Below are 18,273 nucleotides of genomic sequence, written 5' to 3'. Positions count from 1 at the left end.
CCCCAGAGCTGCACTCACTATTCTGCTGGTGCAGTCACTGTGTACATACATTACTGATACTGAGTTACATCCTGTATTATACCCCAGAGCTGCACTCACTATTCTGCTGGTGCAGCTTATAAATACATACACCTGGCTGAAACGAGAAATGGAGGCTGCAGACACAGACCACATAAGGGGTTAATGATCCGGTCAGGAGCAGGTGGAACGTTCCGCTGTGTGCACTGAGGTCACCGTGACCCCGGGGTGTAAATACAGGACGTCACTATCTCAGTAGACCAGTGAGTGCAGTACCTGGCCGCGCCTGCACTGATGGGGGCGCCGACACATTCAGTAATCACCATCACTGGGTGACTACTCAGTAACTTCAGTCATACTGGTTGTCACCCAACTTTTCCAGACATGACAGAATACTGACCCTTTATTGCTCGCCCTCCCCACGCCCCGTGGATTCCTCACACCCATTTCCTGCCCCTCCTATAAATGCCGGGTGACGATGCCGAGCCATGAATATTCATCAGAGTGGAAGCGGCAATTATCTCGGCGGAGACGTCTCATCATCCTTCCATTTAAGTCATTTTTAGCCCGTGGTCTCCGGGTGCGTGTCGCTGCCTGACTGTAATAAACACGGGGCGGGGGAGGGGCCGGCCATTATCTGTCTCCTGAAGAGCGCACCGAGCGCTGCCAAACCCACAACCCCCTGCAGGGACAGCGCCGCCACGCACCGGCCACCAGAGGGTTAACATGCCTGGGGACAACAGCAGGTGTGGATGCGAGTCATAAAGCCAGAGGGCCCCTGCGGATGTGCCCGAGAGGGTGACAAGTGGACGGGGCTTGCTCGATCATTCAGATATCGCCGGGATTAGCGGCAGCGTGGAACAGCACAGAACCAAATCCTGGAGATTACATTCTGGACGACGGGGAGAAATGTGGTTATTCTATTTAATCTCTGCGAGCGCCGCCCCAGGCGTTCCGTGAGCGCCGCCCCAGGCGTTCCGTGAGCGCCGCCCCAGGCGTTCCGTGAGCGCCGCCCCAGGCGCAGAAGGATCGACATCAGAGGTGACATTAGCGTTTTGACCGATCTATGGCTCCTCGGCGATGTCCGGCGATCATTGATCGGGGGAACGTCACCACCCACAATCCTGAACTCAGAAGAAACAGAGGGGCACGGACATGAAACCCCCTCCCCACTGCAGATCTCATTTCTGGAACCACGCGGAAAAGAAAGCCACGACCATAGAGAGGAGAAGGAGGTGGGGGGTGAAATAATAATAGAGGAGAATTTAGCGGCATCCATTATTTATGGGATCCCTTCCTGCCATAGCGTAATCAGATTCACTCAGAACTCAGGAGCACAGCAGTGAGAATGGTGGGGGAGGGGCAGGAAAAAAAAAAAAATCACTAAAAATGTTGGTGATCAGGTGATCTGACCACTTTCCATCAGGTCACACCTTTTTTTCATTTACTATTTGTTGAAAATGTACAATTTCATGATAATGTTGCCACCAGGTGGCGCCGTTCTATGGCTTTCACAGAGATTACAGGGTTTCATCTTGGCTCCAGCGGGTTTCATGGGTTTGCACGTCGCAGCTCTCGGCTCATGGCTTCAACCCAGCGAGATAATGGAGGACAGAGCAAAGGAAAGTACACCCCCCCACGTGACCTTGTTCTTCACCTTCTGTCAAAACAAAATAAAGGACTCTGGGAATGAGAGACCCAAAACCCAGGATCATCCATGTCTGGGACAGGAGTAATGTCCATTTGTATGTGATCATGTTCTTAAGAGGTGTGTTCCCCTTTAAGCGGTATTTTTTTTATTGGCCTCCACCAAATTATCTAAGCTATATTTAGAATATGGGACAAACGACTGAGCTCCTCGGGGGCGGGGCATGTGCGACAAACCATCTGCCATATTTGTGTCACTGGAGGCTGCATATCGTGTGCAATAGCGCCCCCTAGATCCACATTCTTACCACATCAGTCATGGAAAAAGGGGAGTCTGTGGAGGAGTTCCCCTATAAGAATTATAATAACACCCCCCTCCCCTGTACAACTGTCCTGGCAATAAAATTAGAAGGGAAATAAAGAAAATGTGCCGTCGTCTGGAGGAATCGTGTCCCGAACCGCCAGAAACTGCAAAAAAGTCCAACTAATAAATCAACCCTGATGACGAGAGGCGGCCGCCGCGCCAAAAACTGTATTTAAAGAGAACAATGAGTCACAAAATGCTTCACACGTCAAATCAGACGGCGCTTGAGGAGCTGCAACCGCCAAGAGGGCAGCGCTAGAGCAGGTAGATGTAGGCCCCGAGGGGGGACAGTACCCAGGACCCAGAACCCGGAGGTCCTGATACACATCAGGAGTCAAAGGGTCTAGTGTGGCAACTTAGAGGGGGCCGGGTGCGTGGAGCATCGCAGCTACGACAGGAGGGAGCCGGGCGCACAGAGCGCCGCAGCTGCGACAGGAGGGAGCCGGGGAGCACAGAGCGCCGCAGACACGACAGGAGGGAGCCGGGGAGCACACAGCGCCGCAGATACGACAGGAGGGAGCCGGGGAGCACAGCAGCTACGACAGGAGGAAGCCGGGGAGCACAGCAGCTACGACAGGAGGGAGCCGGGGAGCACAGCAGCTACGACAGGAGGGAGCCGGGGAGCACAGCAGCTACGACAGGAGGGAGCCGGGGAGCACAGCAGCTACGACAGGAGGGAGCCGGGGAGCACACAGCGCCGCAGCTACGACAGGAGGAAGCCGGGGAGCACACAGCGCCGCAGACACGACAGGAGGGAGCCGGGGAGCACAGAGCGCCGCAGATACGACAGGAGGGAGCCGGGGAGCACAGCAGCTACGACAGGAGGAAGCCGGGGAGCACACAGCGCCGCAGACACGACAGGAGGGAGCCGGGGAGCACAGAGCGCCGCAGATACGACAGGAGGGAGCCGGGGAGCACAGAGCGCCGCAGCTACGACAGGAGGGAGCCGGGGAGCACAGCAGCTATGACAGGAGGGAGCCGGGGAGCACAGAGCGCCGCAGATACGACAGGAGGAAGCCGGGGAGCACAGAGCGCCGCAGATACGACAGGAGGGAGCCGGGGAGCACAGAGCGCCGCAGATACGACAGGAGGGAGCCGGGGAGCACAGCAGCTATGACAGGAGGGAGCCGGGGAGCACAGAGCGCCGCAGATACGACAGGAGGGAGCCGGGGAGCACAGAGCGCCGCAGCTACGACAGGAGGGAGCCGGGGAGCACACAGTGCCGCAGATACGACAGGAGGGAGCCGGGGAGCACACAGTGCCGCAGACACGACAGGAGGGAGCCGGGGAGCACACAGTGAGGCAGATACGACAGGAGGGAGCCGGGGAGCACACAGTGCCGCAGACACGACAGGAGGGAGCCGGGGAGCACACAGTGAGGCAGATACGACAGGAGGGAGCCGGGGAGCACACAGTGCCGCAGACACGACAGGAGGGAGCCAGGGAGCACACAGTGCCGCAGACACGACAGGAGGGAGCCGGGGAGCACAGAGCGCCGCAGATACGGCAGGAAGGAGCCGGGGAGCACAGAGCGCCGCAGCTACGACAGGAGGGAGCCGGGGAGCACAGCAGCTATGACAGGAGGGAGCCGGGGAGCACAGAGCGCCACAGCTACAACAGGAGGGAGTCCGGGAGCTCTGCAGCTACGACAAGAGGGAGCCGGGGAGCACAAAGCATCGCAGCTACAACAGGAGGTCGCCGGGGCGAGCAGAGCACCGCAGCCACCAGGCAGGTGGTTTTTATGTTGTGGCTGAAGGGAGTCAGGAACAGCGGAGTGCCTCCGTCCTCCTGGAGCGTGGGCCGATAAGCAGCCAGCAACACCCCGCTGCCCGGGGTCAGGGAGATAAGGTTACCGGGCCTCTCGGTTCCTCCAGACCTCACATCACATTCCTGCAGATTCATTATAGCCACATCCAATAGTGACCCAGATCCGAGAGCTGCGGGGGGCGGCCGGCAACACGGGGGTCTGGTAACTAAAGACCAGCGTACCCCAAAATAGGACGGCCACCGTTTATACTACACTGGCGTGCGGACTGTCAGTAACTGTACCTAATGCAGTGCCTTAAAGGGAATGTCAGCTGTGGGGTCTGGGAGCCCCCTTTACCCTGCAGGGGGCTGACACTTTCCTCTGCAGTCTGCACTTTATGGATTTCCACCTTGTAGGATCAGAAAAGGTTTTGGTCCCTTTAAATGATCGGGGTGACTACTTTTAGATCTCACAGGGCCTGGTGACCATCGGTATTAGCCCCTGGCAACCAATCAGATTACAGCTGGCTATTTTTGGACCCCTGTTTTATAGAACCCCCCCCCCCCCAACCCCCGCCAGCTGAGTCCGGGTTATATCAGTGGCTTGCAGAACTGAGTGACAACTCGCATGGCTGCCAAGACACGTTTATGTGGTTGTCAGACATTAGAGCAGCCATGTTGGCTGTCACCCAGCTTTCCTAGAGCCTGAGAGGATGAGCTTAGGACTGGGTGGAGGGGTTCTTTAAATGTCCCCTGTGCATGGACTCGCTCGGCGCTGACACATGGGGTCACATGACCGTGCAGAACGTCTCATTACAGCCCAAGATCGTTCAGCCAGAAAACCACAAAAAGCTTTTACGAGAACAAACAAACAGGAGAAAAGGGAAGAGGCGCCGCAGCGGCCGGAGGGAGTCCAAATATCACCAAAATCAACTAAGGGGGCTACGAAAAAACAAACACAAGGACCCCAGATCTGGCCTGGCCTTGAATGAGATCGCAGCCATGCGACGAAACACGGGGGAGGGGGGCTCCCAGCTTTCCCAGGTTCCAGAATGATAAATTTTAACCATACGGGGGTCCCGAGATCACGTGACACGACTTATGTGCAGCTCTGCCCTGGTCACCTGCTGGCACTATTCTCCCCAGTCAGGTGAGCGGGCGGCCTCTGTAGGGGGTGACCCATCTCTACGCCCCAGGGCGACTCCGCAGGTGCAGCTCGCTCCTCCGCACCTTTATCCTCACATTGTAGCAACACAAAAGCCGCTGCTCAGAATCCGAGAAGGTTCCCGGCAGAAAGCCTCCTCCGGCCGAGCGGCTGCCAGGCACCGCGGGGTTAAAAATAGCCCGGTGACAGGAGGAATCCGCCGCCCCAGGACAAGGGCCACCGCAGCGCCAGGAAGGGCCTGAGGGGCGAGAGGGTGGGTGTGTATATATGGAGGGGGTCACAGGGAGTGTGTATATATATATCTATATAGATAATTGTCTAAGGGTTTTTCCGTCTGTCTGTCTAGGAAATCCTGCGTCTCTGATTGGTCGAGGCCTGGCGGCCTCGACCAATCAGCGACGGGCACAGCGACGATGATGTCATAAAGGACGTAGACATCCCGCGTCTCTGACTGGTCGAGGCCGCCAGGCCTCGACCAATCAGCAACGAGCACAGTATCGACGTAGATGTCATAATGGTTGCCATGGCGACGATGTCGTCATAAAGGTTACCTCGACCAGTCAGCGACGGGCACAGATATATATATATATATATATATATAATGCTGGGAGCGTCACTCTGTCCGAAGCCTTTATATAGACTGCGCAAGCACAGTCTGGGCCTCACAGAGTGACGCTCCCGGGAGATCGCGGTATGCGTCAGCACTGAACGCACACCGCGATCTCCAACAGAGAAGCAGGGACCGCCAGGAGGGTGAGTATTGCCTATATTCACCTGTCCTGTTCCATCACTGAGCGCCGCCATCTTCCCGGTCCTCGGCCTGTGACCTTCAGTTCTGAGGGCGCGATGACGCGCTTAATGCATACATATATAGGGGGGCCACAGGGAGATTATATATATGGGTCACAGGGAGTGCATATATATAGGGGGGCCACATATATATGCAGAATCAATAGTAAAAATATGTCATGTTAAAAATAATTTAAAAAAAAACCTGCTATACTCACCCTCCGCCGCCTTTCTCGCTCCTCGCCACGCTCCTGGGACCGCTCCATTGCAAGCAGCAGCTTCCGGTCCAAGGGCTGGTGTGCGACAAGGACCTGCCGTGACGTCACGATCATGTGACCGCGACGTCATCACAGGTCCTGCTCACACCAGCCCTTGGACCGGAAGCTGCTGCTTGCAATGGAGCGGTCCCAGGAGCGTGGCGAGGAGCGAGAAAGGCGGCGGAGGGTGAGTATAGCAGGACTCCAACGGGCCTTCGGAAGGTGAGTATATGTTTTTTTTTTGTTAAGTCTCTATACTACGTGGCTCTGTGCTGTATACTCTGTCGCAGGGCAACATACGACGTGGCTGGGCAACATACGACGTGGCTGGGCAACATACGACGTGGCTGGGCAACATACGACGTGGCTGGGCAATATACTACGTGGCTGGGCAACATACTACGTGGACATGCATATTCTAGAATACCTGATGCGTTAGAATGTGGCCACCATTGAGAAAGGATATTACATCCGAAACGTTGCCACGCCGTTCAGGCATTAAAGTCCACTTTTTTTTCATTTTGGTTGTGCTGTTTTCCTTTTTTATATTTGAACCACCCACAGTGGTTTGGAAAGCTTTGCACGGTTTTCAAGGTAGTATTTTGATGCTGTTCCTTTTTTCATTATATATATATATAGGGGGCCACAGAGAGCGTGTGTGTATATATATATATATATATATATATATATATATACACACACACACACATATGTGACAGTGTATATATTTGGGGGCACAGGGAGCAGGTCTATATGGGGGGGAGGGACACGGGAAGCGTATATACATGGGGGGCCACAGAGAGCGCATATATATAAGCGGGTCACAGGGTGGGCATATATATATATAGGGGGTCCAATATATTCCTGCGCCGGACGCCACCACAGACCCGCCCTCCCCCCATTGCCGTGGATTGGACACGGGTGGACACACGGCTTCTTCTATTGTCACATTACCTCCGCAGGTCACGTGACAGCCGGGGACGTCCCACGAGCAGTGTCACCAGAGATGAGAACTACAACCCCCAGCGACCCCAGGCCATGCTGACACTTGTGGTTCCCCGGTCCTTCCCAAGGTCACGGTGCACGACCACCACCCATCACGCACCGCGCTGCACGGGGGCAGCCACCAGCCCTGCTGGGCCGGGAGGAGCGCCGCCGGCACCAGACCTGCAAGGGTTAAACATCCACCTGGTGGGAGAGAAGGGGTTACACCGCTGCGCCGGCCGCCAGCGCTCACCTCCGAGCCGCCTCCCGGGAAGTGCCGGCCCCGCCCGGCCGTGTGCGCTCAGCGAGCAGCGGCGGCTCCAGGACCTCGCCGGGCAGATCCGCGCTGCAACATTGTATCCAGCAGCAGAAGCCGCAGCACTGCGCGCCGGCGCCGCCCACCGGAGCAGACCACCTGCCAGCGCAGGAGGGGAGAAGGCCTGGTGGACGCTCAGAAACCCGCACCCTTCCAAACCGAGCGCACGGTGTACAGACGACTCACCGATAATCGTAGTGCTAACGTGCAGACCGGCGCTGGGGCTCAGGAAAAGAAACGCTCTCCCCCTATAATAGTTTAGATGGTACGACCCATTCTGGACACGCGATTGGTTGAAAAGGAGTGTGAAAAATATAATAGCAGTAATGAGGCGGGGCCTGAGCGAGCATGAAGGACCAATGGGAAAGCAACAATCATTGCTAGGCTCCGCCCACTGGTGTGCGGTAACAGATTTAAAGAGACAGGACACCGAAAAACAAATAATAATATATAATTGATTATTGCTATTATCTTCCATGTTGCATATTCCTGATACCAGTGACATCATTATAGAGTAGAATGATTAGTTATAATTTGTGACTATTGTGTACAACACTCAAGGCTGCAGCAAGTGATACAGTCTGTACAGTACTATATAATGACACAGGAAAGGTGCCAGCTGTACATATATAATTATATATAGGAGATACCCAGGTTATACCAGCTGTACATATATAATTATATACAGGAGATGCCCGGGTTATACCGACTGTACATATATAATTATATACAGGAGATGCCCAGGTTATACCGGCTGTACATATATAATTATATACAGGAAAGGCCCAGGTTATACCAGCTGTACATATATAATTATATACAGGAGATGCCCGGGTTATACCAGCTGTACATATACAATTATATACAGGAGATGCCCAGGTTATACCGGCTGTACAGATATAATTATATACAGGAGATGCCCAGGTTATACCAGCTGTACATATATAATTATATACAGGAGATGCCCAGGTTATACCGGCTGTACATATATAATTATATATAGGAGATACCCAGGTTATACCAGCTGTACATATATAATTATATACAGGAGATGCCCGGGTTATACCGACTGTACATATATAATTATATACAGGAGATGCCCAGGTTATACCGGCTGTACATATATAATTATATACAGGAAAGGCCCAGGTTATACCAGCTGTACATATATAATTATATACAGGAGATGCCCGGGTTATACCAGCTGTACATATACAATTATATACAGGAGATGCCCAGGTTATACCGGCTGTACAGATATAATTATATACAGGAGATGCCCAGGTTATACCAGCTGTACATATATAATTATATACAGGAGATGCCCAGGTTATACCAGCTGTACATATACAATTATATACAGGAGATACCCAGGTTATACCAGCTGTACATATATAATTATATACAGGAGATGCCCAGGTTATACCGGCTGTACATATATAATTATATACAGGAGATGCCCAGGTTATACCGGCTGTGCATATATAATTATATACAGGAGATGCCCAGGTTATACCGGCTGTACATATATAATTATATACAGGAGATGCCCAGGTTATACCGGCTGTGCATATATAATTATATACAGGAGATGCCCAGGTTATACCGGCTGTACATATATAATTATATACAGGAGATGCCCAGGTTATACCAGCTGTACATATACAATTATATACAGGAGATACCCAGGTTATACCAGCTGTACATATATAATTATATACAGGAGATGCCCAGGTTATACCGGCTGTACATATATAATTATATACAGGAGATGCCCAGGTTATACCGGCTGTGCATATATAATTATATACAGGAGATGCCCAGGTTATACCGGCTGTACATATATAATTATATACAGGAGATGCCCAGGGTATACCGGCTGTACATATATAATTATATACAGGGGATGCCCCGGTTATACCGGCTGTACATATATAATTATATACAGGAGATGCCCAGGTTATACCGGCTGTACATATATAATTATATACAGGAGATGCCCAGGTTATACCGGCTGTACATATATAATTATATACAGGAGATGCCCAGGTTATACCAGCTGTACATATATAATTATATACAGGAGATGCCCAGGTTATACCAGCTGTACATATACAATTATATACAGGAGATACCCAGGTTATACCGGCTGTACATATATAATTATATACAGGAGATGCCCAGGTTATACCGGCTGTACATATATAATTATATACAGGAGATGCCCAGGTTATACCGGCTGTGCATATATAATTATATACAGGAGATGCCCAGGTTATACCGGCTGTACATATATAATTATATACAGGAGATGCCCAGGGTATACCAGCTGTACATATATAATTATATACAGGAGATGCCCAGGTTATACCGGCTGTACATATATAATTATATACAGGAGATGCCCAGGTTATACCAGCTGTACATATACAATTATATACAGGAGATACCCAGGTTATACCAGCTGTACATATACAATTATATACAGGAGATGCCCAGGTTATACCGGCTGTACATATATAATTATATACAGGAGATACCCAGGTTATACCAGCTGTACATATATAATTATATACAGGAGATACCCAGGTTATACCAGCTGTACATATATAATTATATACAGGAGATGCCCAGGTTATACCGGCTGTACATATATAATTATATACAGGAGATACCCAGGTTATACCAGCTGTACATATACAATTATATACAGGAGATACCCAGGTTATACCAGCTGTACATATATAATTATATACAGGAGATGCCCAGGTTATACCGGCTGTACATATATAATTATATACAGGAGATACCCAGGTTATACCAGCTGTACATATATAATTATATACAGGAGATGCCCAGGTTATACCGGCTGTACATATATAATTATATACAGGAGATGCCCAGGTTATACCAGCTGTACATATATAATTATATACAGGAGATGCCCAGGTTATACCAGCTGTACATATACAATTATATACAGGAGATACCCAGGTTATACCAGCTGTACATATATAATTATATACAGGAGATGCCCAGGTTATACCGGCTGTACATATATAATTATATACAGGAGATGCCCAGGTTATACCGGCTGTGCATATATAATTATATACAGGAGATGCCCAGGTTATACCGGCTGTACAGATATAATTATATATAGGAGATACCCAGGTTATACCGGTTGTACATATATAATTATATATAGGAGATACCCAGGTTATACCGGCAGTACATATATAATTATATACAGGAGATACCCAGGTTATACCGGCTGTACATATATAATTATATATAGGAGATACCCAGGTTATACCAGCTGTACATATATAATTATATACAGGAGATGCCCATGACATGACATTTGGCCCGGTGCCCTATTTTGGGTATGTTCCCACATTTGCCCCCTGTTCCCGGCTGCGACCTTCCTCTGCCCGCGGCCCTCTAGGAACGGCCCGGGTGATCTTGTGCGTCTGTTGGCCAAGGGCAATCACCGGCTCTTAGACCTAATGGGATTACGGACACAGTGAGGCCATCTGACGCCGGCACCAAGACTGCAAATCCCCTCCTGGATCAGGACAAGAAGCTTTGCCTGAGGCCCAGCGTGGCGCTGCGGGCACCGTCCTCTAACCTCCCGGCCTCATTCCCATAAAGTGTCCAGAGAACCGAGTGCCTGTAGGTTAGCTGGGTGCTATCTGCAGTGTGCATAATGGGCCACAAGGGGCGCTGTTCCAATATTAGTCAGCCTCACCTCTGCCCTGGTAAGTGGCAGAGCTACAGAGGAGACAGGAACTGCAATCTCTCCCACTGCCCCAGGAGAGGTGGCGAGGCCAGGACTGGGCATCAAGAGTTTGGGTCCCTTGCCCCAGATTACCTGGTGCCCGCCACATTCAGCTGAATACTATGGCAGAGCGGTGCCCGCTGTCCCCTTTATGATGATTGTAGGGTATGGGGGGGCTAAAGCAGCAGATGTGCCGATGCTGGCAGCTGTGCCAAGCTGGTGCACAGGAGAGGAGCCGGATGTGGGCATCAGGAAGGGAAATATCATGTTTTATTGTTGATTAAGCACAGAGATGGGCACTAATGTCAAGGGGGACAATCAAAGGGGGCACAAAGTGAGATTTGTTATTGTGTGGGAGCAATATTACCATACGGCAGAAAGGGTGACTAATACTGTGGGACACAAAAGGTATTATTACTATGGGCACAAAGGGGTCTTATTAATATGGGGCACACAGTTGTATTACTACTATGGGGCACACAGTTGTATTACTATGGGGCACACAGTTGTATTATTACTATGGGGCACACAGTTGTATCACTATTATGGGCAGACAGTTGTATTACTGCTCTGCTATGGGGCACACAGTTGTATTACTGCTATGGGCACACAGTTGTATTATTACTATGGGCACACAGTTGTATTACTACTATGGGCACACAGTTGTATTACTGCTATGGGGCACACAGTTGTATTACTACTATGGGATACACAGTTGTATTATTACTATGGGGCACACAGTTGTATCACTACTATGGGCACACAGTTGTATTACTGCTATGGGGCACACAGTTGTATTACTACTATGGGGCACACAGTTGTATTATTAATATGGGGCACACAGTTGTATTACTACTATGGGGCACAAAAAGTATTATTACTATGGGCACAAAGGGGTATTATAACTATGGGGAACAAATGGCTATTATTATTGGGCACAGAGTTGTATTATTACTACTGGGGCACACAGTTGTATTATTACTATGGGGCACACAGTTGTATTATTACTATGGTACACAAAAGGTGCTATTACTATGGTGCACACAGTTGTATTATTACTATGGGGCACACAGTTGTATTATTACTATGGGGCACACAGTTATATTACTACTATGGGGCACACAGTTGTATTATTACTATGGGGCACACAGTTGTATTATTACTATGGGCACACAGTTGTATTACTACTATGGGGCACACAGTTGTATTATTACTATGGGGCACACAGTTGTATTATTACTATGGGGCACACAGTTGTATTACTACTATGGGGCACTGTTGTGAATTCTGTGGCAGAGCTCCCTCCTGTGGTCACAAGTGGTACTTCGGCTGATTCTCTCTGGGAGCTTCCGTTTGTGGAGGAAAGTGGTACTGCAGCTTCTGAGTTTCCTCCCTCAGGTGATCTGGTGAGCTCGTTAGCTGCTTCTTTACTTAACTCCACCTGATGCTTTGATCCATGCTTCCTGTCAATGTTCCAGTGTTGGACTTGTTTTTCCCTGGATCATTCCTGTGGCCTGCTGCTCTGCATAGCTAAGTTCTTCTTTGCTATTTGTTTGCTATTTTTTCTGTCCAGCTTGTCTATTTGTTTTGCTGGAAGCTCTGGGACGCAAAGGGTGTACCTCCGTGCCGTTAGTTCGGTACGGAGGGTCTTTTTGTCCCCTTTGCGTGGTTTTCTTTAGGGTTTTGTGTGGACCGCAAAGTTATCTTTCCTATCCTCGCTCTGTTAAGAAAGTCGGGCCTCACTTTGCTGAATCTATTTCATCTCTACGTTTGTCTTTTCATCTTAACTCACAGTCATTATATGTGGGGGCTGCCTTTTCCTTTGGGGTATTTCTCTGAGGCAAGGTAGGCTTATTTTTCTATCTTCAGGCTAGTTAGTTTCTCTGGCTGTGCCGAGTTGCATAGGCAGAGTTAGGCGCAATCCACGGCTGCCTCTAGTTGTGTTTGGAGAGGATTAGGGATTGCGGTCTACAGAGTTCCCACGTCTCAGATCTCGTTCTATTATTTTGGGTTATTGTCAGATCACTGTATGTGCTCTGATCGCTATGTACATTGTGTTACTGAATTGCCTATCATAACAGTACAAGAAGCCCAAAAGTGCTAATGATTCTCAATAGAGGGAAAAAAGAAGTCCTGAGACCATTTTTTTTCCTTTGCACTGTGATTTGTCTTTTTTTTCCCCTAGACATTTGGGTGGTTCTGGACACAGGTGTTACAATGGACATTAAAAGTCTGTCTTCATGTGTAGATCAGCTCACGGCAAGAGTTCAAGATATTCAGGATTTTGTGGTTCAGAATTCTTTGTTAGAACCGAGAATTCCTATTCCAGATTTGTTTTTTGGAGATAGAACTAAATTTCTAAATTTCAAGAATAATTGTAAGCTGTTTCTGGCTTTGAAACCTCGCTCTTCTGGTGACCCAGCGCAACAGGTTAGGATCGTCATTTCTTTTTTGCGTGGCGACCCTCAGGACTGGGCATTTTCTCTTGCGTCAGGAGATCCTGCATTGGGTGATATCGATGCGTTTTTCCTGGCGCTCGGATTGCTGTACGATGAGCCTAATTCAGTAGATCAGGCAGAAAAATATTTGCTGGCTCTTTGTCAGGGTCAGGATGAGATTGAGGTATATTGCCAGAAATTTAGAAAATGGTCTGTGCTCACTCAATGGAATGAATCTGCGCTTGCAGCCATTTTTTAGAAAGGGTCTCTCTGAAGCCATTAAGGATGTCATGGTGGGATTTCCTATGCCTGCTGGTCTGAATGAGTCTATGTCTTTGGCCATTCAGATCGGTCGACGCTTGCGTGAGCGTAAATCTGTGCACCATTTGGCGGTATTGCCTGAGATTAAACCTGAGCCTATGCAGTGCGATAGGACAATGACCAGAGTTGAACGGCAGGAATACAGACGTCTGAATGGGCTGTGTTTCTACTGTGGTGATTCCACTCATGCTATCTCTGATTGTCCTAAGCGGTTCGCTAGGTCTGCCACCATTGGTACGGTACAGTCAAAATTTCTTCTGTCCGTTACCTTGATATGCTCTTTGTCATCGTATTCTGTCATGGCGTTTGTGGATTCAAGCGCTGCCCTGAATTTGATGGACTTGGATTATGCTAAACGTTGTGGGTTTTTCTTGGAGCCCTTGCAGTGTCCTATTCCATTGAGAGGAATTGATGCTACGCCTTTGGCCAAGAATAAGCCTCAATACTGGACCCAGCTGACCATGTGCATGGCTCCTGCACATCAGGAGGTTATTCGCTTTCTGGTGTTGCATAATCTGCATGATGTGGTTGTGTTGGGGTTGCCATGGCTACAAGCCCATAATCCAGTATTAGATTGGAAATCCATGTCTGTGTCCAGCTGGGGTTGTCAGGGGGTACATGGTGATGTTCCATTTCTGACTATTTCGTCATCCACCCCTTCTGAGGTCCCAGAGTTCTTGTCTGATTATCAGGATGTATTTGAAGAGCCCAAGTCCGATGCCCTACCTCCGCATAGGGATTGTGATTGTGCTATCAATTTGATTCCTGGTAGTAAATTCCCAAAAGGTCGACTGTTTAATTTATCCGTGCCTGAGCACACCGCTATGCGCAGTTATGTGAAGGAATCCCTGGAGAAGGGACATATTCGCCCATCATCATCACCACTGGGAGCAGGGTTCTTTTTTGTAGCCAAGAAGGATGGTTCGCTGAGACCGTGTATTGATTACCGCCTTCTTAATAAGATCACTGTTAAATTTCAGTACCCCTTGCCATTGTTATCTGATTTGTTTGCTCGGATTAAGGGGGCTAGTTGGTTCACTAAGATAGATCTTCGTGGTGCGTATAATCTGGTGCGAATCAGGCGAGGCGATGAATGGAAAACTGCATTTAATACGCCCGAGGGCCATTTTGAGTATCTAGTGATGCCATTCGGACTTGCCAATGCTCCATCAGTGTTTCAGTCCTTTATGCATGACATCTTCCGAGAGTACCTGGATATATTCCTGATTGTGTACTTGGATGACATTTTGATCTTCTCGGATGATTGGGAGTCTCATGTGAAGCAGGTCAGAACGGTTTTTCAGGTCCTGCGTGCTAATTCTTTGTATGTGAAGGGATCAAAGTGTCTCTTTGGTGTGCAGAAGGTTTCATTTTTGGGGTTCATCTTTTCCCCTTCTACTATCGAGATGGATCCTGTTAAGGTCCAAGCCATCCATGATTGGACTCAGCCGACATCTCTGAAAAGTCTGCAAAAGTTCCTGGGCTTTGCTAATTTTTATCGTCGCTTCATCTGCAATTTTTCTAGTATTGCTAAACCATTGACCGATTTGACCAAGAAGGGTGCTGATTTGGTTAATTGGTCTTCTGCTGCTGTGGAAGCTTTTCAAGAGTTGAAGCGTCGTTTTTCTTCTGCCCCTGTGTTGTGTCAACCAGATGTTTCTCTTCCGTTCCAGGTCGAGGTTGATGCTTCTGAGATTGGAGCAGGGGCGGTTTTGTCACAGAGAGGTTCTGGTTGCTCAGTGATGAAACCATGTGCTTTCTTTTCCAGGAAGTTTTCGCCTGCTGAACGAAATTATGATGTGGGCAACCGAGAGCTGCTGGCCATGAAGTGGGCATTCGAGGAGTGGCGTCATTGGCTTGAAGGAGCTAAGCATCGCGTGGTGGTATTGACTGATCATAAGAACTTGACTTATCTCGAGTCTGCCAAGCGCTTGAATCCTAGACAAGCTCGTTGGTCGTTGTTTTTTGCCCGTTTTGACTTTGTGATTTCGTACCTTCCGGGCTCTAAAAATGTGAAGGCGGATGCTCTGTCTAGGAGTTTTGTGCCCGACTCTCCGGGTTTATCTGAGTCGGCGGGTATCCTCAAGGAAGGAGTAATTGTGTCTGCCATCTCCCCTGATTTGCGGCGGGTGCTGCAAAAATTTCAGGCTAATAAACCTGATCGTTGCCCAGCGGAGAAACTGTTTGTCCCTGATAGGTGGACGAATAAAGTTATCTCTGAGGTTCATTGTTCGGTGTTGGCTGGTCATCCAAGGAATCTTTGGTACCAGAGAGTTAGTGGCCAGATCCTTTTGGTGGCCATCTCTGTCGCGGGATGTGCGTTCTTTTGTGCAGTCCTGTGGGATTTGTGCTCGGGCTAAGCCCTGCTGTTCTCGTGCCAGTGGGTTGCTTTTGCCCTTGCCGGTCCCGAAGAGGCCTTGGACACATATCTCTATGGATTTTATTTCTGACCTTCCCGTTTCTCAAAAGATGTCAGTCATTTGGGTGGTCTGTGATCGCTTTTCTAAGATGGTCCATCTGGTACCCTTGTCTAAATTGCCTTCCTCCTCTGATTTGGTGCCTTTGTTCTTCCAGCATGTGGTTCGTTTGCATGGCATTCCAGAGAATATTGTTTCTGACAGAGGTTCCCAGTTTGTTTTGAGGTTTTGGCGAGCCTTTTGTGGTAGGATGGGCATTGACTTGTCTTTTTCCTCGGCTTTCCATCCTCAGACTAATGGCCAGACCGAACGAACCAATCAGACCTTGGAAACATATCTGAGATGCTTTGTTTCTGCTGATCAGGATGACTGGGTGTCCTTTTTGCCTTTGGCTGAGTTCGCCCTTAATAATCGGGCCAGCTCGGCTACCTTGGTTTCGCCATTTTTCTGCAATTCTGGGTTCCATCCTCGTTTCTCTTCAGGACAGGTTGAGTCTTCGGACTGTCCTGGTGTGGATTCTGTGGTGGACAGGTTGCAGCAGATCTGGACTCAGGTAGTGGACAATTTGACCTTGTCCCAGGAGAAGGCTCAACGTTTCGCTAATCGCAGACGCCGTATGGGTCCCCGACTTCGAGTTGGGGATCTGGTTTGGTTATCTTCTCGTCATATTCCTATGAAGGTTTCCTCTCCTAAGTTTAAACCTCGTTTTATTGGTCCGTATAGGATTTCTGAAGTTCTTAATCCTGTGTCTTTTCGTCTGACCCTCCCAGATTCTTTTTCCATACATAACGTATTCCATAGGTCATTGTTGAGGAGATACGTGGCACCTATGGTTCCATATGTTGACCCTCCTGCCCCGGTTTTGGTGGAGGGGGAATTGGAGTATATTGTGGAGAAGATTTTGGATTCTCGTGTTTCAAGACGGAAACTCCAGTATCTGGTTAAATGGAAGGGTTATGCTCAGGAAGATAATTCCTGGTTTTTTGCCTCTGATGTCCATGCTCCCGATCTTGTTCGTGCCTTTCATGTGGCTCATCCTGGTCGGCCTGGGGGCTCTGGTGAGAGTTCGGTGACCCCTCCTCAAGGGGGGGTACTGTTGTGAATTCTGTGGCAGAGCTCCCTCCTGTGGTCACAAGTGGTACTTCGGCTGATTCTCTCTGGGAGCTTCCGTTTGTGGAGGAAAGTGGTACTGCAGCTTCTGAGTTTCCTCCCTCAGGTGATCTGGTGAGGTCGTTAGGTGCTTCTTTACTTAACTCCACCTAATGCTTTGATTCATGCTTCCTGTCAATGTTCCAGTGTTGGACTTGTTTTTCCCTGGATCATTCCTGTGGCCTGCTGCTCTGCATAGCTAAGTTCTTCTTTGCTATTTGTTTGCTATTTTTTCTGTCCAGCTTGTCTATTTGTTTTGCTGGAAGCTCTGGGACGCAAAGGGTGTACCTCCGTACCGTTAGTTCGGTACGGAGGGTCTTTTTGCCCCCTTTGCGTGGTTTTCTTTAGGGTTTTGTGTGGACCGCAAAGTTATCTTTCCTATCCTCGCTCTGTTAAGAAAGTCGGGCCTCACTTTGCTGAATCTATTTCATCTCTACGTTTGTCTTTTCATCTTAACTCAGTCATTATATGTGGGGGGCTGCCTTTTCCTTTGGGGTATTTCTCTGAGGCAAGGTAGGCTTATTTTTCTATCTTCAGGCTAGTCAGTTTCTCAGGCTGTGCCGAGTTGCATAGGCAGAGTTAGGCGCAATCCACGGCTGCCTCTAGTGTTGTTTGGAGAGGATTAGGGATTGCGGTCTGCAGAGTTCCCACGTCTCAGAGCTCGTTCTATTATTTTGGGTTATTGTCAGATCACTGTATGTGCTCTGATCGCTATGTCCATTGTGATACTGAATTGCCTATCATAACAGGGCACACAGTTGTATTACTTCTATGGGGCACACAGTTGTATTATTACTATGGGGCACACAGTTGTATCAGTACTATGGGCACACAGTTGTATTACTGCTATGGGGCACACAGTTGTATTACTACTATGGGGC

At 49.1% G+C, this 18,273-nt stretch overlaps 1 protein-coding gene across 5 annotated transcripts in view; it reads right to left on the bottom strand.

Moving 5' to 3' along the window:
* The window catches only part of MICAL3 (microtubule associated monooxygenase, calponin and LIM domain containing 3), an 84,108-nt gene that overhangs the window by 59,737 nt on the left and 6,098 nt on the right, over positions 1 to 18,273 (bottom strand). For 4 of the 5 annotated variants that reach the window (XM_069762907.1, XM_069762903.1, XM_069762904.1 and 1 more), the window contains exon 1: positions 7,224 to 7,360. The exons of the other annotated variant lie outside the window; for it this stretch is intronic. The gene's annotated coding sequence lies outside the window, so the exon portion shown is untranslated. Of the gene's footprint in view, positions 1 to 7,223; positions 7,361 to 18,273 lie in introns of those variants that run through there. 5 annotated transcript variants of the gene reach the window in all.

Source organism: Ranitomeya imitator, chromosome 4, assembly GCF_032444005.1.
Source record: "Ranitomeya imitator isolate aRanImi1 chromosome 4, aRanImi1.pri, whole genome shotgun sequence".
Lineage (NCBI taxonomy): Eukaryota > Metazoa > Chordata > Amphibia > Anura > Dendrobatidae > Ranitomeya > Ranitomeya imitator.
Note: the sequence above shows the minus strand (reverse complement) of the source record. Positions and strands in the feature narration are given on the sequence as shown.